This window comes from Piliocolobus tephrosceles, chromosome 17, assembly GCF_002776525.5.
Source record: "Piliocolobus tephrosceles isolate RC106 chromosome 17, ASM277652v3, whole genome shotgun sequence".
NCBI classification, from domain to species: Eukaryota; Metazoa; Chordata; class Mammalia; order Primates; family Cercopithecidae; genus Piliocolobus; species Piliocolobus tephrosceles.
Genome location: NC_045450.1, coordinates 47,877,040 through 47,902,144, shown reverse-complemented (window position 1 = coordinate 47,902,144; position 25,105 = coordinate 47,877,040). Strand labels below are relative to the sequence as shown.

The 25,105-nt window shown below is 35.9% G+C and overlaps 1 pseudogene; it reads left to right on the top strand.

The window, feature by feature from the left end:
- Positions 1 to 25,105, top strand: part of LOC111541466 — a 183,392-nt pseudogene that overhangs the window by 22,739 nt on the left and 135,548 nt on the right.

The window sequence follows — 25,105 nt, the reverse complement described above, 5'->3', positions numbered from 1 at the left end:
AAATTACAAAAATTAAGCATAGTAAGAAAAGTGAACATTTTTTAAAATTCATTTTTAAAGAGGATTTTTTCCTCATTAATTTTACTTATTTTCCCTCTCTTATAAAGAAAAGGCAGCATACAATATATAATTTTGAGCACTTTTCCTTCTCAATTGAACAATGCATTTTAGAAAACACTTTATATTAGTAAATAGACATTCTCATTAGTTTCAAAGCAGCACTGTACTACATAGTGTACAGTACATGGTGTATACAAATAATTTGTTCAACAAATTTCTTATGTTTGGACATTTAGGTTATTTTCAATGTGTTGCACTCACATGTAATACTGCAGATAATAACTGTACACTGTCCTTTTTAATTTTATATTATATTGTATTATATGTATTAAAATGTATTATGTTTTATATTACATAAAAAATATATATTAATTTTGTTTTATATTGCTGCAAGTGTATCTTCAGGATAAATTCTTAGACATTAGATTGCTTGGGCAAAGGGCAAATGAATATATAGCTTTGTTGAATGTTGACAAACTCCTCCTATAAGTGTTTTATCATTTTGCATGTAAGACATGTGGGAGAACAGTGCAGGTTCTCTATATTCTAGACAAGACAGTACATTGTCAAGTTTTTTAGTTTGGCCAATCCAATGGGTGAGATGCAGTATATGAATGTTTTGATTTGCATTTCTCTTATTATATATGAAGTCTTATCTATTCATATGTTCAATGCCCATTGTAATATCTTTATTTGAGACTTGTTTGTGTTATTGGCCCACTTTTCTATATGATTTGTGAGCTACTGATTTCTTAATATTTAACCGTTCTTTATATATTAAGGTTATTCTGTCCTTGTCATTCTCTTCATTTTTTTCCCAAGTTTTTAAAAATTTCGCCCTCTGCTGCTCCTTCCTTCCCCGCCACCTTCCCCTCCTCCTCTTAGGTCTCTGATTCATTTAGAGTTTTTTCTTGCGTATAATGTGAGGAATCGATTGAATTTAATTATTTTTCTAATTGCTCTCCAGCACTGTTTTTAAAAGTTCCACTTTGAGTTAGTGCTTTGAGATATTTAGCTATGCTGGATTTTGTAGACCATTATGTATTCTTCTGGATGGTATTCTGTTTCACGGTTTTGTCTGCTTTTGTGAAAACACTACACAGTTTTTAAATTTTATTTTATTTTGAACAAGTTATCAAGCAGATTTTAATATGTGACAGGATCCACCATTAATTATTCCATGCAGATTTTTTTCTAAAAGTTTTTGTGTGCTTATTTCTTCTAAGTGTGGTTTAGTATCAATTTACTACCCTAAAGAAAAAAAAAGTATTGATTGTATTTTTAGTGGAATCAAAATAAAATTATAAATTAAACCAAACTAGGGAGAGTTAAAATTGTGATGTTTCAAGACATTTCAACCAAGAGCAAGGGGCATATCTTTCCATTGGCTCAAGTCTGCTTTTGTGTATCTCAAGAGTGGTTTATGCTACATACATGTGCACATGAAGACTATGGAGATATGATATGTGTAATTGCCCAATGGACTTATCTTACTCACCACCCAGAAAAGCCAGTGTACTGAGACACTGTTATTGCAATAAAGAAACAGTTTAATAAGTGCAGAGCAGGCTACATGGGAGATTGGAGTTCTGTTATTACTCAAGTCAGGCTCCCTGAAAATTCACAGGCTAGATCTTTTTAAGGGTAGTTTGATAGGCAAGGCCCTAGGAAATGGGAAGTGTAGAACGATCTACAAAAGACTGGGTGGCTTGGGGATGAAATCAGAGGGACTCAGAGCTTGTCTTCTTGGGCTGAGTCAGTTCCTGGGTCGAGGCCAGAAGACCAGATGAACCAGTTAACTGGTCTGAGTGGTACCAGCTGGTCCATCAGAATGCAGGGTCTGAAAATACCTCAAACACCAATGATAGGTTTCACAACAATAATGTTATCTACAGGAGCAACTGGGGAGGTTAGGATTCTTGTGGCCTCTGGCTGCTTGACCCCCGAGACATAATTTATAATGTTGTGGTTAATCTGTTTGTTTTACAAAGGCAGTCTGATCCGCAAGCAAGCAGGGAGTTACTTTGGGAAAGGGGCTGTTACCATTTTTATTTCAAAGTTAAGCTATAAAGTAACTTCCTCCCATAATTAGCTTGGCCTATGCCCAGGAATGAACAAGGACAGCCTGGAGGTTAGAAACAAGATTGAATCAGTTAGGTCACATTTCTTTCACTTTCATACTTTTCCTATGTCAGATTTTTCTGTCATGATTTTTGTAAAAGGGGCTTAAATGTGTTCAAAGTTTTTCTACCTCTCTCTCTCAACTACCTCAAACAGGCATTTCCATTACATGTGTCTTTTGTTGTAATGAATAGCACATTGAACTAAGTCTGTGACAGTTTTAGAAAACATTTGATATTGACAAAATATCTACAACCCACCACAAATGTTACCACATCCTTTACATTATTCTAGCCATGATTCTTCCTTTTTGCCATTGGACAAGTCATTTCTAAAATGGAGATGTTATACCAAATAACCTGAGTTCTGTGATGGTAAATGAGAATCCTTCAACACCACAATTCTTGGTAATGTTCTCTTTAGTTCATTATTTACTTAACTTCTCAAATACTTTGGACTAAAAGGCTTACAATATTAGGAAGAGTGGTTTTATGATTGTTAAACTATTGCCCATTTTGCTATTGAAATCAGTGGCTAGATTTCAAATGCATGTTTTCTTTAATTCACTAAGAAGATGGGTGGCATTTTAGTTTTTTAATTTATAAAGATGCCCTGTGGGGAAATAGCTAATTATCCTAAAGATCCTTAAAAACTCCCAAAAGGAAATACAGAAAACCCTATTTCAAATGCATCTGTTAGAACAGCTTAAAAGTCTTTTGACAAACTCAAGGCTCATCACAATGGTGGGATTTATTAGGACCCTTTATGGATGAGCAACACAAAGAAAAAGCAGTATTATCCAATGCAGAAACCTGTAGCTGCAAAGGGGGAAAATACCATTTAAATGCAAATCTTCTAATCCAGGAGATTCACTCTCTAAATAGAAGTGAGTCTTCAGGGTGACTCATGAAGTTATATGACCATTCTTATGGGATTACTTATTTTAGGAAATTTAATAATCTGCTTTATTATGTGAGGAAACCACATTTCTACCACTTATCTCCCAGACTTTTCACAGTGACTGCTGGTTATAATATGTGGACTTCCTGGTTATTAAAAGTTTCAGTGGCTCCTTAAGTTATAAATCAGGTACCAAAAAAGCTCCAGTTCTAACTACATTAGTAAATTGTCTATAGTAGTTACACAGTATATATTCTTCAGTCACAATTATTGGAAAAGTGTTGAAGAAGAGCATCTTACAAAGACGCATGAGTATGAATATTTGAGATAATAATCTTTCATAAGAACATCTCTGTTACTGGAAGGGGGTCTGAATCCAGACCCCAAGAGAATGCACCCCAGTAGGTCTCCGCCTCACTTTATCCAGCCCCTACTCAAGATGGAGTTGTTCTGGTTCAAATGCCTTCGACAGTTCCACTGCAAGATATACACCTATGAACTTTTTCCACTGATTACACTGTATATACACTTAAAAATACCACATTCTATGGCATAGATATCTGTTTGTAAACTATGTAAGAAAATGTCTTTGAAATCTTAAAGAATCTAAAATTTTTACACTTGACTATTCTGAAGGAATTTTTCTTTACTCACTGTTTTTCTCAAACAGAGAGTAACATGATATGTATTGTAGAAAGATAACTTTGTTCTAGGAGCAAGTGGAATAAATTATAGAGGGGGAAATACAATGGGACACCAATACAATCATTAGGTCATAGATTATGGAGTCTCACCGTAGCTGTTGAGATTGGGAAAAATGACTTGAAAAATAAATATGGTGGGATTAAAAGCATTATGCAAATCAGTGTAGACAGAAATCAGAGACATTTCTTTATAACTTTGAAGACTAGGCAGATGGTAGCATTATTTGCTAAGTTATGTGCTCATTCATTAAAGCTTTATATTGAGGACCACGTGAAAGGTCTGTAGGAGGGGCAGGGAAGTACGGCCTGCAAAGAGTCAGGTTCCTACCTGTATAGAGTAAACCAGCAGGTTAGCAGCCTATCAGAGTTTGTAGGAGAGCAGAGATGTCTGCACTCCTGTCCAGATGACATTATCATCAATTTGTACATCAGAAGATTTTCTGCCTATTATAATTATCTGAAAATATATTTTAAAATGTATACCAATGTCCTGGACATATTTCTAGTGATTCTAAATTTGCCCACACGTAAGTCCTTGGTATTTTTCTTATAAATTCCTCATAGTTTCTAATAAATTTCTAATATTATGAATGAGAATCACTGGTATAAACTATAAACAGTAACTGAGGAGAGTAGATACCTGTTTTATTTACTCTCTTTTGTGATCTTCACCTGCATAATTAATTGTTTAATATTTGTCTCCCTCACTATGACACGTAATAATAGCAACCGGATCTAACTTAGACACAGTTTTTTTCTTTGTTTGTTTGTTTTTTGAGACGCAGTTTCGCTCTTGTTGCCCAAGCTGGAGTGCAATGGCACGATCTTGGCTCACTGCAACCTCCACCTCCCAGGTTCAGGCGATTCTCCTGCCTCAGCCTCCCAAGTAGCTGGGATTACAGGTGCACGCCACGACACCTGGCTAATTTTCTTTTGTATTTTTAGTAGAGATGGGGTTTCACCATGTTGGTCAGACTGGTCTCAAACTCCTGACCTCAGGTTATCCGCCCACCTTGGCCTCCCAAAGTGCTGGGATAGGCACAGTTTTATTTCTTGGAATCCATTACTGTGAACCGGTTGGGGTAGACTGCTCACTCTCTTTCTCACTTATTCACTCATAACATCTTTTGAGCAAGGCTCATAGATAACTGCTGGGAAGATGATGGAAAGTAAAATGTTACCCCATCCCTCGCCTCACAGAGTTTACACTTCTTTACCTACAGAAAGAATGAAGGAAGCAATGAAAGACAGCAGGGAGAAAGAAAGAAACTTAAAGTCAATATCTATTTCGCCAAGATTATGTTCACTTTTATATCTTATGACTTACTACAGGTAACAAGGGATTTCAAACATTATTTAATAAATGAAAAAAGCATTTGGGGGACCAACAACGTGTGTGTGTGTGTGTGTGTGTGTGTGTGTGTGTGTGTGTGTGTGTACATGCAGTTTATTGTAAAATCCACCCATTAGCTCTTTACGTATTTTTTTTTTTTTCCTTTATGGCTGATCTCACAAGAAGTCTTAATAATCTGAATAGGAGGGTGATGTTAACTAAGATGCATATGTTTATTTTTAACAGGCAAAATAACTTCTGCTAAGGACACTAATAATCCATGTTTCTCATTGTTTGTTCCCCAGAGGAAGCTGATTATTGTGAAATAGAGCAGAATCCTTTCTGTTTGGAATAGCAAAGTAGGAATGGTTAAATTATCCCTTTCTTAAAAGGTGTAGATGCATATAAGTCATTTTAGAAGGGTAAACCTGCCAACATTTCAAGACTTGTGTTATGTAGAGCATTGGAAAGGATTGGTTTGAGTCAAATTCTGTATCTCTAACAACAATGCTTCTTTGGCCAAACTTCAGAATGAACTGTGTGGCATGTAGTGTGATGACTACCAAGAGCCTTTTTAGAGCTGGATACGAGGACAATATAAAGTGCGTAAAGGTTTGGCACATCTTTCAACAGAACGGCAATATAAACGTCTTTGTGTGGATCAGGACCTTAGAAAAGGAATATCTAAGTTTAATTGAAAAGTTAAAGAAAATACAGAAAATAAAATTTACAAAAAGTATACTTGAGATCACGGAATCAGAATACTTGCAACCTGAGAAAAGCCTTTGAGAGTTTATCCCTACATGTTCAAGGGTTTTTTTAAAAATATATTTTTTCTATCAGCTTTGTTGAATTTGAATTGACGTGTCATAAAATCCACAATTTCGTTTGTCTCACTTAATAATTTTTAGTGAATACAAAGAGTTCTACAGTCATCACCATAGTTAAGTTTTAGAACCTTTCAATCAACCCCAGAGATTCCACATGTGTATTTGCAAACAATTTCCACACCCAGCCCCAATAACCACTAATCTACCTTCTTTCTCTATGCATGTACCTATTCTGGATATTTTCAATAACGGAGTCTTTCAGTGCTTCGTCATTTGAGTGTGGTATCTACCACTTGGTATAACGAAGTAGGCTCATGTGCAAGTCGTTGTTTCGTTGTTGTGTGCCTCTCTTTTGCCGAATAATATCCAGCCACACCAACCCTTTGAATTTAAAGATGAGGTAACTGAGATTAACAGAGGCAATGTAACTATGTCAAATTCCCACAGCATGTCTGCGGCTTTTATTTTTCCTCTCTGGGTATGAAACTTAGGCACTGGACGCTAGACAAACACCCTGACTTCACCCCAGCTGGTTTTGCTTACCGGGGAGAGACATGTCAATATTGAACATGTTATTTTGTTGTAGTGCAACTGTCACTTTGTCAAGCCAGGAAGCTTGGTACTCCCCATTATGCAGGCTTTTATTGTAAACTACCATCCACAGAAAGCCACAGCCCCCTAAAATCAATTTATTTGGAAGAGTAAGCACATTTACTTTGGTTAACTATTTCAGAATTATTTATGTATTTATTTATGTTTCTTCCACATCTAGCCTATAAGCATTCGAATGCCAAGGAGCTGGCCAAGGCCTAGGGTTATAACCAACACACAGAGCCGTTCGGCTACAAATACATTTCTACCCAAATTCTTTGCTTTGTAAATAAAGTAACTCGCCAAGTTTAACTCTTCTGAAGTCTCACAGTTTGTAAGTAACAGTGATAAGTAAAGATTTCAGATTTTGTTTATTGCATTGGTACTAGAGTATACTTTCTTCGGGCAGCACACAAAAGCTTGGGAAAAAGCTTATTATCATGCTTCCTAAAGTGTAATATACTATAAAATTAAAAATGAAGGCAACATGTAGAACAGGAGAAAATATTTGCTAATCATATATCTCATATATCTGATAAGGGGTTAATATACAGAATATATAAAGAACGCCTACATCTCAACAATGACAATATTAATCTGATTAAAATGTGGGTAAAGGAGTGAAATAGACATTTCCTTCATGAAGATACAGAAATGACGAAAGGACGTATTAAAAAATGCTCAACATTACTAATCATCAGGAAAATGCAAGATAAAACCACAATGAAGTATCACTGGACACCCATTAGAATGGTCAACAAAAACAAATGCCAAAAAAATAACAAGTGTTGGCATAAACGTGGGAAAATTGGAACCTTTGTGAGAATGTAAAATTGTGCAGCCATTATGGAAAGTAGCATGGGGTTTCTTGAAAAAATTAAAAATATTATCACCAATGATCCAGTAATCTTATTTCTGTCTGTGTATCTAAAAGGGCTGAAAACAGGATTTTTTTTTTTTTTTTTTTTTTTTTTTTTAAGATGGAGTCTCACTCTGTTACCCAGGTTGGAGTACAGTGGTGCAATCTCAGCTCACTGCAATCTCCGCCTCCTGGGTTCAAGTGATTCTCCCGCCTCTGTCTCCTCAGTAGCTTGGATTACAGGCGCACATCACCATGCCCATCTAATTTTTGTATTTTTAGTAGAGATGGGGTTTCACCATGTTGGTCAAGCTGGTCTCGAACTCCTGACCTCATGATCCGCCTGCCTAGGTCTCACTTTAAGTGCTGGGATTATTACAAGCGTGAGCCATCGTGCTCAGCCAAAAATAGGATCTAAAAGTGATACTTCTAAACAGCAGCGTTATTTACGATAGCCAAGAAGTAAAAGCAACGTAAATGTCCATCCACAGATGAATGGGTAAAGACAATATGGTATATTAATACAATGAAATATTATTCAGCCTTAAAAAATTAGGAAATTCTGCTACAACATAGATGAAACTTGAGGACAATACACTAAGTAAAATAACACAGTCCCAAAAGGACAAATACTGCATGATTTCACTTACATGAGATACTTAAAGTAGTCAAACTCTTAAGAACATTAAGTAGAATGATGACTGCCAGGTTCTGGAAGAGAGGGAAATGGGGAGTTGATGTTTAGTGGATATAGGGTTTCAATTTTGCAAGATGAAAAATTTCCAGAGATATGTTGCACACCAATGAGCATACATTAACACTACTGAAATGTACACTTAACATGGTTACATTGGTAAATTATGTGTTTTATAAACTAAAAAAAGAGAAAAACATAATCATTGTTAAAATGGATTTAAGTATTTATTTACTCAAAAAGTATAAAATGTAAAACATGTATTTTTGCCAAATAACATGCAATATGGTTTCTTTTTTAAAGAAACCCCATGCTACTTTCCATTATTTATGCCAATAATATGCAATATTGGCCTCCCAGCACTTTGGCAGGCCAAGGTAGGCAGATTATGAGATCAGGAGTTCGAGACCAGCCTTGGCCAATATGGTGAAGCTCCATCTCTACTAAAAATACAGAAATTAGCCAGGCGTGGTGGTGTGCACCTGTAGTTCCAGCTACTCGGGAGGCTGATGCAGGGAGAATCGCTTGAACCCAGGAGGCAGAGGTTGCAGTGAGTCGAGATCACACCACTGCACTCCAGCCTAGGTGATAGAGGGAGACTTCGTCTCAAAAAAAAAAAGAATATGCAACATATTAAAACAGGTATAATGGCATATGTAAAGATTGGAAATGCCATTTCTTCACTGGCCAAATTCAGAATATAGATTCTTCAATTAAAATATTCCTAAGGAGACTATCATTTTAAATGTATCATCAGTTTGTATAACTCATATATTATCTTCTCTCCAATGATATAAATAATCAGCAGCAGAGAGAATGCACAAGCATATTCTTTGGTTTGCTCATCAGAAAAAAAAAAAAGTGAATCATTTTGTTTATCTATTACTCACTACATGAGGATCTTCAGAAGACTTAAATGCCTGGATTTTTCTTAAATTAAGAATTTCTGAAAGAATTATATCTGTGGTTTTGCTACATGCTCATGGAAGTTCTGGGGTTCTAGCTTATTTTTGTTAATCATTCAAAGCAGGGCTGTGTGTAAACGTGTGTAATGTAAACATAATCTCTCCTCGGTGGCTTGTTTAGACTGTACTTAGAGTAGACTGAGAGGTGTGTCACATTCTAGTACACCGGTAGGTAGCTATGGAAGGCTCTGTGTGAACAGCCTGTTCTCTGACCACGGTGGCATGCTTCTGTTTTCCTAAGTTCCTCATGTCCCCTCTTTGGTGAACCTAAAAATCCAGCTGGCTTACAACTTTCTGATTCAATCATAGAGTGATTTACTTGAGGAGTATGGTTCAGAGTGCACAGTCAAGAATTAGATTTCAACTGAAGACAAATAATTTCATAATAAGTGCTTTTCAGCTATGCAAGGGAAGTTATTGCAAAGGGTACTGTGAAAATGCTTCTTCAGCAGTCCAAGGAAGATGCAGAGAAATCTCTTAGGGAAGGTGAAGTGTTTGGAGAAACATTTCTTTCATCTTGCAATTGGGTAGTTTTCCTCTGGTAAAGAAAAGTTTCTCTCACAGGAGAATTAATGACTTCATTTAAAGAAAGTCAGAGAGAGAGAGAGAGAGAGAAACAAACAAACAAAGACACAAAAAGACAGAAAAAGACACAGATGCACAAAATACCACAATTTTGCTTTTTGTTTTTCCTACGTACACATACATCAGATAAGTTGTCTTTGACATTTCAAACACAATATAATTATCTGCGTGTAAAATAAGTTAAACAACCCTTAATCATTCATTATTATGCATGCTTTAATATATCACCTAGTCACTCTTTAGTACCAGCAAGATCAATAGCTTGTGAGTTTTTGTGCTACTGTACAAAATTTCAAGTTGCTTAAAAATTAGCTGTTTTTCCTTGCTTGGTAAGTGTTAATTCATATTCCTTATTTAGATAGTAATAAGTTAATGATTTTAAAACACATTTTCAATATGAATAGATGGAAATATCACACATAATAGAATACTCATCCCTCTGCCACAAATGTAGAAAATGCAATCATTCTCCTTTAGTTGTTATAAACCAGTGTCCTGTCATTCAGCTCAGGTACCCGGAGGTCATTTCATATTTCATAAAGTGACCTCATGATTTATAAACCCTGTGAAAAAAAGAGTCATAATTGTGTTTTGTCTATGTCTCCAACAGCACAAAATCGTCTAATTTCCTACAGTGAATTTGCATACAGTCGTACCATGTTTTGGCTGTAAAGATGTATACACACCTCATCAGAATGGGGATCTCGATAAGTGTTACTGGTATTTTTCTCATACAAACAGGTTACTCTCTTCAGTGCACTCTTTTCTTCCTCTTGTCAAGGCTTCTGTGAGCATCTGTCATTATTTCAACATCTGGAGGAGCAGATAAGCTGTTCCAATTGGAACACTGCAGTCAGCAACTTTCTCCAGGAAACTAAATTTGTCACTTCTGCAAAGCATTTGTCTCTTGCCAGCTTTTGACTTCCTATCCCCAGGCCAAACCAAAAAAATAATCAGGCCTGCAAGTTTGTAAGGCTGCTGTGCTATAGACTAATTCAGCTATGGAATAAAAGATGACAAAGGGTGGAAAGATCATGATTAATTCAAATTAATTTCTAGAACAGCAGGAAACCTATCTAAATATGATATAAAGATTTAATCTTAACTTGATGCTTCTCCAGCCATTACACATGACTTTCTTCTTAAAGAAATATCGAATGCTATATATACATTTTCCCCTGACAATTGCTTGTAGACTTATGGTTTCTCTTTGATTTGAGGAACAGGTCATATTTTCAAATTAACCAGAAAATGGCCAGTTACTCATATGGAGGGTGATATGAAATAAATTCACAAACTAACCACCCATTTCTTATTTTAATCATTCAATTAGAGTGATGATTAAATTACACAAACATAAAATTATTTTAAAGCAAATCTGATCATATTTCATTCCTTCTCTAATCAATAATCTTCACTGAACTCCTTTGCCCAGAGAACATTTTGATGCTTTATGAGCTTGTAAAGGTGTGTTATCTTCTGGCTCTTGCTTGATTCTCCAGTCTTGTGTTTTATTCCTAACCTGCCCTCTGACCACTTGAAATTCTCTGTATTATTCCTTCTTGAGAATGTGTAGGTTGTTCCCATTTCCAAGATGCTTCAACTGCCCAGGTGTTTCTCAAAATCTGTGTGTGCAAATTAGTGGGGGGAGTCTTGTTAAAAGGCAGATTTGGAGTTAGTAACTCTGGAGTGGAACCTGAGGCTGTGTGTTTATAACAATCTTCTAGGTGATGGGAATACTGCTGAGACCTGTAATACACTTTGAGTAGCATGGTCTCTCAGCTCTGGTTTTCAATCAGTGGGTGATTTTGTTCCCCAGGGTCATTGGGAAATACCTGAAGACACTTTATGTGTCATAACTTCAGTTCTTACTGGCATCTTGTAGATAGAGGCTAGAGTTACTGCCAAATATTTCACAATGACCAGCAGAGTCAACCAAGACAAACGCCTACTCAGGCCAAAATGTTAATAGTGTGAAAATGAAAATCTTTGATCTAGAAAACATGTAGTTTTCAGAAACCAACTCAGCCGTTGCCTCTTCTCTGAAGTCCCTAATCTCACCTAAGCAACTCTGATTGTACCTGGCTTTCTCTGTCTATTCGACTCCTCACCGCCCCCCACACACCAAACCCAGTATACTCATTGCTTACCTGCTCTATTATCAATTACTTCTTTATCATGCTTCATTTGCCTTAAATGTGTAAGCATCTTGAGTGCAATTATTGTATGTGTCATAGTAGGCAGCAACTTTATTTGTTCCATTGTCAATTTTAGGACACTTATTTATTTGATTCAAATCAGATGTTTAAAAAAAGATCATTAATGTTTTCAAAATGCAATTTAGCAATGACAACAAGAAGCAAAACAAGGTGTCATTTTGCTTAATCTATTGATATCACAGAAGAATCTACTGTTTCTGTAAGAGTTGAGGAAAATGAGTATTCCAGCTATTCATAGGAATATAATCTGGTTCACTATTACTCAGAGGTAAATTGCTAATAGTCTTATAAACACACTGTTCTTTGACTTCTCTTGAACAGGTTGTTTTTCACCGATAAACTTGGAACCTAATAGGTCTATTGACTTATAGAAATAATTCTTATCCATGAGTATGTGCTAGGGACCCTAACTTCAAAAGGGGGAAATAGTGCACCTAATTTAACATTTTTTGTGCTTCACGTAGGAAACAAATCATAGAATCATTATTAATACGATTTGCCATTTCTGGCCACCAAAAATATTTTTAATCTTATTATACTGTTTTAAATACATTGAAATATTACTTATAATAATAAAGAAACTAACGATAATGAAGAAAATGATAATGAGAAGAAACCTACAAGTATGTTTTATTTAATGAATTAATGGGGAAGCACTTTTTTATCATTATAAAAATACTTCAATAATTGTATTTCAATATAATTAACTTTTCTTGTAGTTCTGTTTCTTGACTTGAAAATATTGTTTATTGTTCTAATAGTTGGCCCGTAGGCTACAAGGCAAAACAAAATTAAGAGTAAAAACTCTATCCCAATTCAATACTTCAAACCCTATCAGTTTGAATAATTTATATGTCTGAAAACAGTATGTCATGTCTATGCTTTTATTTTTATGTAGAAATTTATTAAAAGTCTCTATCATTGGGTATTCAGAAAACACTGTGTAAGGTCTATCCTGCAAGACAAGCGAAACACATAGCATGCTGTATTAGTTTTCTATTGCCACATAAGAAATTACCCCAAATTTACTGACTGAAATCAACACACATTTATTATCTTACAATTCTGAAAGTCTGAGGTCTGATACATACCTCATTGCAATACAATCAACCTGTCAGCAAGCTGCATTCCATTCTGGAGGCTGTAGAGGAGCATCTGTTTCTGGCTCATTGAGCTGTTGGCATAATTCCGTTCTGGAAGGGTGGTTGGAACGAGGTCCACGGTATTCCTGCTGCTTGTAAGATGAAGGCCATTCACTGCTCTCCTGAGCTAATTGCCCTTCCTCCATTTTCAAAGTGATCAATAGCAAGTCCAGTCTGTTTCATATCACATTCTTCTTCTTCCATCATTTTTCCCTTTTAAAAACTCATGCTATTAGGGTAATCTCCCCGTCTCCAGATCTGTACACTTCATCTAACTGGAAAGTTCTTTTGTCATAGCATATTTATAGGTTCTGGACATTAGGACATGCTTATCCTTGGGGAAACAATATTCTGCCTGTAACACAGGTCCTATATATAGATATAACCCTATGTCAAACAGTTTACCCGATTCAACCCATTCTTATCATTAGACAACATTTTGCGAGCAAATTAGTCTGGACACAACTAGCCCAGGTGCCTAGAAATATCTCACAATGACTAGAGCATCCTTTATCTTCAAATTTTATTTATACCTTATAATTATTAAGTGAAGATACCTGAATCGTATGTCCACCAATGATGATTAAGTACATTTTATTGTAAATAAATATAATATATGTAGAGCTATTATAATCAGCTCTACTACAAAATTCTTATGGAAAAGAGGATGAAAAAGTCTTTGCTAATATTCTTGTTTAAAGTTTCCTTTCTAAACCATCTTTTTCTAACTTCCATTAAAAAATTCTATATGCTGCAGGTATCAAATTTTAGGTATGACACTGTTAAGACTTCATGCAAATTGAGTTGTTTTCTCCAAAAATCTCAGAGTGCTATTATTTGCTTCCTTAAGTAGACCTGCTCAACATGCCAGCCACCCCACCATGCTTTTTTTTTTTTTTTTTTTTTAAGATGAGGGCTATTTCTCAAGATAGATATGTTAAAGGAGAATATATTAAAGATGGAATTTTTTGTATGTGGTAACTACTGAGTCACATATTTTCTTGCACACCTGTGATTTTAGTTGAAAAAATATAAGCTTCAATTATTTTCCTTCTTTCTCTTTGCCTTCATAACTTGGTATAGTACTGAGATTTTTCATACTGCTTCTTCATATTGATTCATCACTTATAAGACTGCAGCAAAAATGAAAAAAATGTGGATTTTCAAAGTCAGAAAGATTAGTGCTTAAAATTTAACACTACCAATTACTAGTTTGCACAATTAATTAAACTGAGAGTCGATTCAATATTATTATCTCTAAATTTGAGATAAGACATATTTGTAAGATTTGACAATTGGGGAATATTCAGAACCCCCACAGATACCAAAATTCACAAATGCTCAAGTCTCTTATACAAAATTATGTATTATTTGCCTGTAACTTACATATAGCCTCCCATGTACTTTAATTATCTTAGATTATTTATAATACCTACTACAATATAAAGACTATTAATGTTTAATAGCATTTAAAAAACAAATAGTTGTTATTATGTGTTTTATTTGTCTTATTTTTTATTTTTTTCTGAGTATATATTATCTGTGCTCATTGAATTTGTGGATGTAGAACCTGCAAATATGGAAAGCCGACTGATTCTGATAACAGATATAAATTACGAAGGAGAAGTCAGTGCTGGCCTGGAGTTGATACTCGAGATTATTTAAACTCCAAAATATCGCATTCCATAATGTGTATCTTTTTTTAAAACCAGTTCTACTACAGATTATATTGGCAATACCTTTGTTAATTCTTAAATGCTTTCATCATTTCTCTAATACTTTTTGACTTGGATCAAACTCCTATGGGGTCTGGTCCATGCCTAACATTTCTAAATTTTACCACAGTCTATTTAAAATTATATTAGACCGATACTAGAATTACCAGCTATAAACTTTACAAATAAGCAAACTAAGATTCAGTGAAATGAAGTAACATTTTCCAGGATAGGAAAGCTACTTGCTGACAAAGCAAGAGCTGAAACACAATTCTAACTCACTGAGAAGTTCTCCTTTGAACACACTATTAAAAAAAAAAAAAAAAATTCAGGCCTGGGCGTGGTGGCTCATGCCTGTAATCCCAGCACTTTGGAAGATTGAGGCAGGTGGATCACGAGGTCAGGAGTTCGAGACCAGCCTGGCCAATATGGTGAAACCCCATCTCCACTAAAAATACAAAAATGAGCTGGGCGTGTTGGCGCGTGCATGCCTGTAAGTCCCAGCTACTTGGGAGGCTGAGGCAGGAGAATCACTTGAATTGGGGAGGCGGAGGTTGCAGTGAGGCCTGATCATGCCAGTGACTCCAGCCTGGGCGACAGAGTGAGACTCCGTCTCAAAAAAAAAAAAAAAAATTCAAAAAGAGGTTTGCTTAAAAATTAATATAGCAAAATGCTTTATATTTGATAATGTATATATATAATATGTGTACCATGTATTTATAGTATACATAAATATATATTTGTATTTATAGTATATATAAATATATATTATGTTTATAGTATACATAAACATATATTTGTATTTGTAGTGTATATATTTGTATTTATAGTACACATATATTTGTATTTGCATATAGAGAGAATTTACATAGAGACAGTAAACTTGGAGTCAATTTTATGGCATATAATAGAACTTCAAAGTGCAAAATGGTACATTTTAAAAATAATAAATTTGGCTAGGCCCAGTGGCTCACGCCTGTAATCCCAACACTTTGGGAGACCAAGGCAGGCAAATCAGCTGAGGTTGGGAGTTCGAGACCTGCCTGACCAACATGGATAAACCTCGTCTCTACTAAAAATCCAAAATTAGCTGGGCATAGTGGTGCATGCCTGTAGTCCCAGCTACTCAGGAGGCTGAGGCAGGAGAATCACTTGAACCTGGGAGGCAGGGGTTGCAGTGAGCCGAGATCGCACCATTGAACTCCAGCCTGGGCAACAAGAGCGAAACTCCATCTCAAAAAAATAAAATAAATAATTTTATTAGTAATCACATATGGTTTTTTTTTTTTATTTGTCAAGCAATTTCGAAGATACAAAACCCACAATAGAATAATGAGGCTCATATGAATAGGACATACTGTAGTAGATAATTTGTTTTAAAAAATTTTTTAATCAGAACGTAAGATATGTTCCCTGAGTTTTTATCCATCACTAGCCCAAAGACATTATTATCATTCCAGCAGTCCCGGGACAAACTATTAGAATGATTTTACCTAAAACCAGGACACACAGGAAATGGGGCTTAGTAAACATTTGAGTTACGTACCATAATTGAAATAATATATTCTAGATTAAAAGAGATTAATGAAGACAAAAAAAACTAACAAGTTTTGACAGATCATGAAATAAAGATTAAGCCTAAACAATGTCTGAAGAAAGGATGTGTAAGCAATGATAATAAATAATATTGACAGTAACAATAATCATGGTAACCACCAATACTATATGTAATGCTTACTATGTGTCAATCACTGATATAAAAACATGGCTATTTCTATCAGCTCTTACCACTACACTGTGAAATAGACAACATTATTATTTTCACTTTATAAACATAGACCAAGACAGTGAAAGACACAGAGACTATGTACATTGGCCGAAGTTTTGACTAGTTTTAAATAAATGAAATCAACATCATGAGAATTATTACCCTTAATCAGTATGTTCTATGTAATATGAAAAGAATAAAGCCCTATAGCAAGCATGTGCAGTGTTCAGTGTGGAGAGAAAATGAATCTTGGAAACACAAACACCCTCAGCAGAGTTACATACAGAGTGGTCCAATAGGCCTAAATACTTTGAATGAATTTTCCGTTTACATTTTCCATTTCCTTTTGCTCATAAACGCCTGAACACTGAAAAATAGTGAGTAGGTAACAGTTCATACTTAATTGAGAAAATACTACCCTGGCTGTCAATGGCTACCTAGCCAACATAGAGGCAATATATCGATAAACATTTCTTGTTTTTTTTTTGTTTTTTTTTTGAGATGGAGTCTCACTCTGTCACCCAGGCTGGAGTGCCGTGGCACAATCTTGGCTCACTGCAAGCTCTGGTTCCCAGGTTCACACTATTCTCCTGCCTCAGCCTCCCAAGAAGCTGGGACTACAGGCGCCTGCCACCACACCCGGCTAATGTTTTGTATTTTTTAGTAGAGGCGGGGTTTCACCACGTTAGCCAGGATGGTCTTGATCTCTTGACCTTGTGATCCGCCCGCCTCAGCCTCCCAAAGTGCTGGGATTACAGGCATGAGCCACCGCACCCAGCGATAAACATTTCTTGAACACTAATCTAAACATACATACACACACATATTTATGTATATATGTGTATGTATATATATAGTGTGTGTGTATATATATGTATAATTTTATGGTTCTTAATGTCTTTGTATATTGTGTGTGTTGTCTTTTTTTTTTTTTTTTTTTTTGAGATGGGGCCTTGCTCTGTCGCCAGATCGGAGTGCAGTGGCGCAATCTCAGCTCACTGCAACCTCTGCCTCCAGGGTTCAAGTGATTCTCTCACCTCAGCCTCCCAAGTAGCTGGGGTTACAGGTGCCCACCACCCGCCTGGCTAATTTTTGTATTTTTAGTAGAGACGGGGGTTTCACCATGTTGGCCAAACTGGTCTCGAATTCCTGACCTTCTGATCCACCTGCCTTGGCCTCCCAAAGTGCTGGGATTATAGGCATGAGTCACCGCGGCTGGTCCTTTTTAAAATATATTGGTATTTATGTACAATGTTGTGGTATGAAAACTTCCTTAGAAGTAAAATTCTGGAAATGGCTTATAAGAGGATTTTATTTTTCAATTTTGAACTGTCTTGATGGAATCCTACAAAATTATATTGGTCGAAGGACACTTGAATAAAGTATCCTCAATAATTATCTATGTTTATTGGGTGAAGATTGCCTCCCCCAGAAAAATTAGGGACACATTCCTACAGAATATGTGGGATATAAAACTTACGTCATTAGTAAAACCCTCCTGGTCTACATTTTTGAATACTACTCCTACATGACAAAGTAGATTATTCAGAATGTTATAAGTCTCTGGAATATTTGAGTCACAGTGTACACTAGCCACAGCTTAAGCAGCCAAAAAGAAAAAAAAAAGAAAAAAAATTAGGAAGAAGCCTGTTAAGTCTAGGAGATTCAATTTGTACAAGAATTCCTTCTTGGGGAACCACAGGTAAAAGTAGAAAATGAAATAAAATACGAATTACAAAAGGGGAATGCCAAAAGCAGTTTATGACTCGCTGTAGTAAACAGCCCTTTAGCCATGCTCAAATTGTTCCCTTTCTCTTTAGTGTTTTTTAAACCAGCAAAAAAGATCGGTAAAGGAACTTTGGAAGTGAGAGCTGTTTGCACTAATGAGTCTCCTGATGCTGTCCCAGTGATGGGGATGGCAGAATTCCATCAATAAAACATTAAGATAAAGGACCCACGACCCTTAAGGTAGCAGCCAAATCTCATTCCAGGGACTTGCATTTTGTGTCAATTAAAGAATAGACTTCAAGAGGTGAAATTCACTTTACTCAGGCTTGTGGGACACTTCCGGCAAACATTAGCACAGCAATCGCCATCTTTTTTGCAACTCTCAGGTCTGTGTGCAATGACCATCTCTCTCATTTCTCACGGGTGTACTGTTGTTCTGATTTACTCACCAGGACTTGCATTTACATCCTAACTGAGCTTGTTGGACACTGAAATGGAGTAAGAATCACAAGCCATTTTCAAACCTGTAAGTATTTCCTATCTTTATAAGTAAGCCTCAATTCATTTTTTTTCTTTGCTTCCATCGGGAGAGTTTCAAGACAACTCTGTGAGGTAAGATAACTTTTTTTTTTTTTTTTTTAATGAAACAATGCTTATATAAGTAAATTTAAATTCTGGGTGCCTTCCAGGGCAATCTCTTTCTCCAATGTTTGGTTCTTGAATTTCAGGAAAACCAACAGTGTAAAAAGTAGTAGGACCGCCAACTCACTCCGATTTTTTTTAAAATTTGTTACAGCAGCAAATTATTCTATAATGTAAATATTAGAATGGAATTTGCAGTGAACATTGGTATCTTTCTGCATTTCTCATTACACTTAAATTAACTAAAGGGTTTTTGTTTAAAGCATCCCTTCTCTTGAGGAATATGTAGGTAGAATTATAAAATCTTGTGGTTTTACATATGGGACTTTCTTTCACTTAATTTGCATTAAGCTGCCACATTTATGTTTTTAAAGAATAAACAAATTTACATTTTTGCATACAACTCGCCTCATCAGAAGAAGCTTTAATATTCAGATATGTGTAATTTGTCTTTGCTGTCACATTAGTTTAGGGTGTGATTTACCTGCCTTTTCTAAGATGTTTAAGTTATACCATGATTAAATAAACATGAAGGTGATAGACCAGTGGAACATTTTAATCTCAAGAAGAAAACAGGTGCACAAATGTTAGAGGGCACCCCACTCCCACTAACCCTGCAATATACCAAATTCAAGTATTGCCCATGATGATATTCAACCTCCACCCTGTTCCCCAGAGGCATGGCACTGCCAGGAGCAACCTCTAACTAGCAATAGGTCCTTTTACCTCTGACACTTCCAAAGGCCCGGTCACCATAAGCAAGCTCGTGTCTTCTCTCTTGCTTGATTGCTCCAGTTACAAAATAATGTGAGACTTGGGAACTTTAGAGCAAGAAACAGTGCCTTTGTTATCACTTCTGTTTTACATGTGATGGAATGCATTTCATCTAAGCACCAAAAATGCCAAGTAATTTATCTGAATTGAATAGTCATTTGGGGCAGAACTGAGTTTAGAAAACATATTTCCTAATTTTCAGAATAGAACATCTTTTAATATATTGTTCCGTGTTTTTGAAATTTAGAAAAATGATTAGATTAAATGATTTTATTGTGAGTGGATTAGAAACCTGAGCAGGATGTAAATAGACAATAAGAATAGAAGGCAATCCATTAAAGACCCAAAATAGTTCTTCGCAAATCAGAAGACAACACCCCTTCAGCCTCTATAATAACAGAATGTGAGGAATCTTTCCATTCAACTTCCTTTTCAGATACTAGGAAACAAAAATTTAGATTCAGGAGAATGACTTCCCCACGTCATGCTTTCAAAAAATGTTGTTTTATTGATTACCCACTCTGGACCTTGCACATAACATATCCCCCAGTACATTAGGAACCAGAGATATCAATGCCTCATCTGTGTTTTGCTGGGAATATAGCTTGAAACAAAGTAGAAATAATTCTTGTCCTCACAGTATCTTTTGTCTAATTGAAGGAGAGAAAGAGTAAAGATACATTTATGAGTAAATATCTACTTATGAATTATAGCTATGGTAGGTTTTAAAAAAATAATTATAAGTTGAAATGAGATATGAAGGGGGTTGCCAGAGGAGGCCTAAAGATTATGAAAAGCTAATTTTGAACAACTACAGTTGAACTAAAATTTAAATAGACCTAAACACCTAAAATATAAATAGAAATTGGGTAGGTCAAAACAAAAGAAAAACAAAAACTTGAGTGAATGATAGGAACGTAGTCTAAGCAGAGAGAGAAAGCAATGTCAAACCTGCAAATTGTAAGGAAGACAACATAATTGAAGAATTGTAAGAAGACAAAGAAAGCTTGAGAGTTTTGAGATAGGTGGATACTATCAGAATATATTGGTAATGAGTGCAAAGTCCAGTCTGTGTAAGACCTTATTTCAAAACGAGGTCCTTTAAGTCCCATTCCATAGCTATGGTTTGTTAATTCGTAAAACTATTTTTCTTTTTTATGCAACATGACATAGAAAAAATTTGGAACTCAAAGGTACTTTACATTTTCATGTATTCCACACTTCAATCAGGTGCTTTTCTTGCAAACTTTCATTTTGATTGTGTAATCAAAACTATTGGCAGATATGGCCAGCTAAGTAGAGTCAAGGAAGTTACACTACATTACATCAAAACATGATGCTCTCAGCCAGCATACAATCCCTTATCATCAAACAGTTTGCAGTGAGCATGTATTTTGCAAGTTTCACCATCTCAATCTGTATTTGCCCTCAAACCTTCCTCAGGCTCTGTCTACACTGTCAAATCCAGAGGTGAGCAATCACCCTGGAAAAGGTTATCAGTGGAGACAGTTTAGGTCAAATGAGTCCCCTTTTCCCAGATTCTACTCTATAATAGCCTCATATCTCCTCTTCAATTTGCCTGCATAAACAGAGCCTTAGGGCAACTGTGAGACTAGCAGCTACTCTAAACGTGCCTCAAATAATGTTACAGATTTTCAGGTCTTCTCTACAAAGCATATTTGACCCATAATATTTCAACACAGAAAGAGAGGAAAGAAAGATTCTATCCTAATTTTGTTTTGTTACATTTGAAGAAACTGAGGCTTATTCAATCATTAGTGCTATTACATGGTAGCACAGAGACACTCCTTGGAGGGAGCAGAACTGAATACAAATAGTCAGACCCTTGATTCAGAGGGTTTTCCCTGTGCTTCAGTACATTGTGACTGGGATCCATTCATTCCAACAACCATTTAGCAAGTACTTAATATTTTCCAATACCTGTAGGGCTTCTGCAAGACGAATAATCAAAGCTAATCATAGTTTATTTCAAGCAGGAATTGTGCTCAGTGCTTTACATGTAATTCTTCTAGTTGTCACACTATGGTTAGGCAAGAGAAAGGATCATTAACCCCATTCTGTATAAGAAGAGAACGAAGATTTAATGTTTAAATAACTTTTCTCGAGATGACACACCTATTTGGGTGGAGGATAAAATTTCATCCCTAGCCTGAAGTCTTAAGCATTATGCTATTCTGTCTCACAAGTAATGATTTGGGTGTTATATGGGGAAAATAATTTTAACTTATATATTTAATTTAATCATTATTTTCTGACTCCTGCTATGCATTTGGGATTATGTTTCCTGCTGAGGGTGCTGTGTGGGAGATAACACACATAATTCTAATGTTTATATAAAGTGTATTAGTCCAGTAGGTGGGAACTACATTTAAAAATTATTAAGTAGTAAGAGTACTTTTAACTGTATTTTAATTGTAATCTTAAGTGCTAGGGATTAACGGGAGGCACTGTAAAACAGGATAACAACTCAAACAGTGGTGCCCAGGAAATTGTTGTCGAGATCAGGCTTAAGAGTTGACAACATAAAAGTGAAGTGAAGAAAATTAGAGGTAGAAAGAACAAGGGTGGGTGCAAAGGTGATGGGTTGAAAAACAGCTGGATGCATTCCAGGCATAGAAATGATCAATGTGATCCCAATGTATCAACCAAAGGGACCAGTGCTGCAAAATTGGCTGAAGAAAAAGACAAGGCATGGCCACTGAGAGATTTGGTCCTTCTCCTAGAAAATGTGATGTGACTAAGGGAAATTTTAGTGGGACGGTACCATGACAGGATTTACGTTTTCAGAAGAATATCTTGATTTTTATGCAACAGAGATCATAGAGGTGCAAGAGTGAAACATTCCAAGTGGTGACATTTCATTCACTTACTGCCATATTGGCAACCTGGAGTACAAATAGAGAAGGGCACGCATGTTTGACAAGGCTGCAGAAATCACTGCCATTTAAATATTGTGGAAAGAATGGGGCGTGTTTACTCTTGAAAAAGAGACCAAGGGGAAAGCAGGCCTTTTTAAGGAGAGAATAGAAACAATGAGATGAAGTTCCAAGGAGACATATGTCAGCTCAGTATGTCAGAGTCATTATTATATGGAGAGATAGTCAACGATATAATAGTTCTCTGCCCCTGAATATATTCAAGGAGACTTTACATGTTTTTACTTATTGGATATTGTAGAGCTGATGCCATTACTGGAAGGAAGTTTTGGGCAAGGTGTGCTCCTGCAAAATTGAATGCTAAGATCCTTCCTTTGCTTTATAAAGCTGTATTTTGAGCAACCTATTACTAGAGATGAAATAGCATAATTTGTTTCTGTGTATAATTCTGATGAAATTGTTAAATCTTATTTACAAAGTGAGGGCCTACCTACCTTCAGAAACTTGCATGAATTTTTTGGCACAAAAGTCATGACTGCTCACGCCTGTAATCCCAGCACTTTGGAAGGCTGTGGCGGGTGGATCACGAGGTCAGGAGTTCAAGACCAGCCTGGCCAAGATTGTGAAACCCCTGTCTCGACTAAAAATACAAAAATGAGCTGGGTATGGTGGCAGTTGCCTCTAATCCTACCTACTCAGAAGGCCGAGGCAAGAGAATCACTTGAACCCAGGAGGCGGAGGTTGCAGTGAGACCAGATCGTGCCATTGCACTCCAGCCAGGGTGACAGAGTGAGACTCCATCTCAAAAACAAAAAACAAAACAAAACAAGTCATGACTGACTCAATTCAGCTGAGTATCTGCCTGTAAGTGGTAACCAGCCACGTAACAGCATAAACTGTGTGTAAAGAGCTTCCATTTAAAAAGATTCGCCACTCTTTCTGTTTCTATTCTACCAGTGATTATGCAAATGCCAAGATTGAAAATATTTTTATTATTAGTTGTAAAAATAACATGAAATATTAGCTAGAAACTCAAATGCAAAGTAAATGTTTTCTCCCTGTGCTTTGCTTCAGTTTTCATAAGCTCTTTCACTTGGCGTATCACAGACTGATAGACTTCAGTGTGCCCTTCCTTCTCTGTCCCGTTTTGTCTACTATGCCCTACTCCTCCTTCCTCCTTGTAACTGCTAGTGTGATCTTTATTACGCGCACCTCTCCTGTGCTTTCCCCGTGTTTAAGATATGCATACATAGTAAATTTGTTTTCATTGCTGCAATGTAAAGCTTATATAGTTTCACCTTGATATAAATTTTCTTTTATTATTTTAATATCGTGTTCTTGATCATTCTCCCATACATCCTTTTTTTACTTATTACAATGTATTCAAATTACTGTGCGCTGCTTTTTATTTTTTAAAGATGTAGAAGCAGTGATTATTATATTTCAGATATGTAGGTTATACATATACTGTAATATGCCTGTATAAATATCTATATTATTATTGATATATCTACATATAGATATATTGTATTCATCATATAGACAGATATTTATATATTATTATTAGTCTCAGTTATGGTAAGAACAATGGCTGACATTTGGGGATCTGACATAAAGCAAGCACTCTAATAGGTAATCTACATATGTGACTTGCAATTTTTTAAATTCATTTATTTATTCAACATATATTTGTTACAGGACACTCTTAGACATTAATCCAGAAATTTGGAATAGTGCAATGAACAGAACAGATAATGTCCTTGTTTCAAGGAGCTTATATTCCAGCTAGTCACAATATTAAATTTTAGAGAGATAAGTATTATTCAATATTAATTCCCTCTCTCTTCTACTTTTCTTCTTGTTCTAAGTCCTACATAAATGTAATTTGCCTTAGGAAAAATAAAGCATAAATAAACACGTTTTCTCCATATGTGCCCCCAATGAAAATTCAATGCTTAAATAAGAAACACATCTTAATATGTCTATTAAGGAATGTTACAGCTGCCAGAACAGAAATGGGTTTCTAACCTTGTTTTGATTCAGTAACCTACATTGTCAAGGAGATATGCCAATTGGACTGTATCTTTGAAGCTTTGCCTCCACCATCTGTATTCATTTTAATGTCATGCCATCAATGTGTCTCTTCAAGTGGAGACCATCTTATTCTTAATATAGTCAGGTAGCAAAGAGTGCTTTTCATTTTGGGAAATGCAAGAAGTGCAAGATGGGGGACTTTCTGGGTTGTGGAACAAAGTCCAAGGGAAACCCCTGGTGAGCCTGTCAAAGGCAAAATGTAAGGAGATGTGAGAAAGCGCCACATCTTATCCAAAAGAAGGACGAGTGATTGGCAAGGTCAGGCTATTTGCAGAGATAGCATTTGGGCCCAGTTCGATTGAAACTTGAAAGCTGAGATAAGTCAAAGGGCTGCGAGAGTGGGAAATTTAAAAAAGAGTCAAGGTTTTCCTTATGGTAACTTGGTAAGTAAAAGAATCACTTATGTTAAAGGAATTATGCAAGTGGAAAGAGAATTATAAAAGGAATCTTAGTGTATAGTCCCTAGAATACATTAAAAACACAA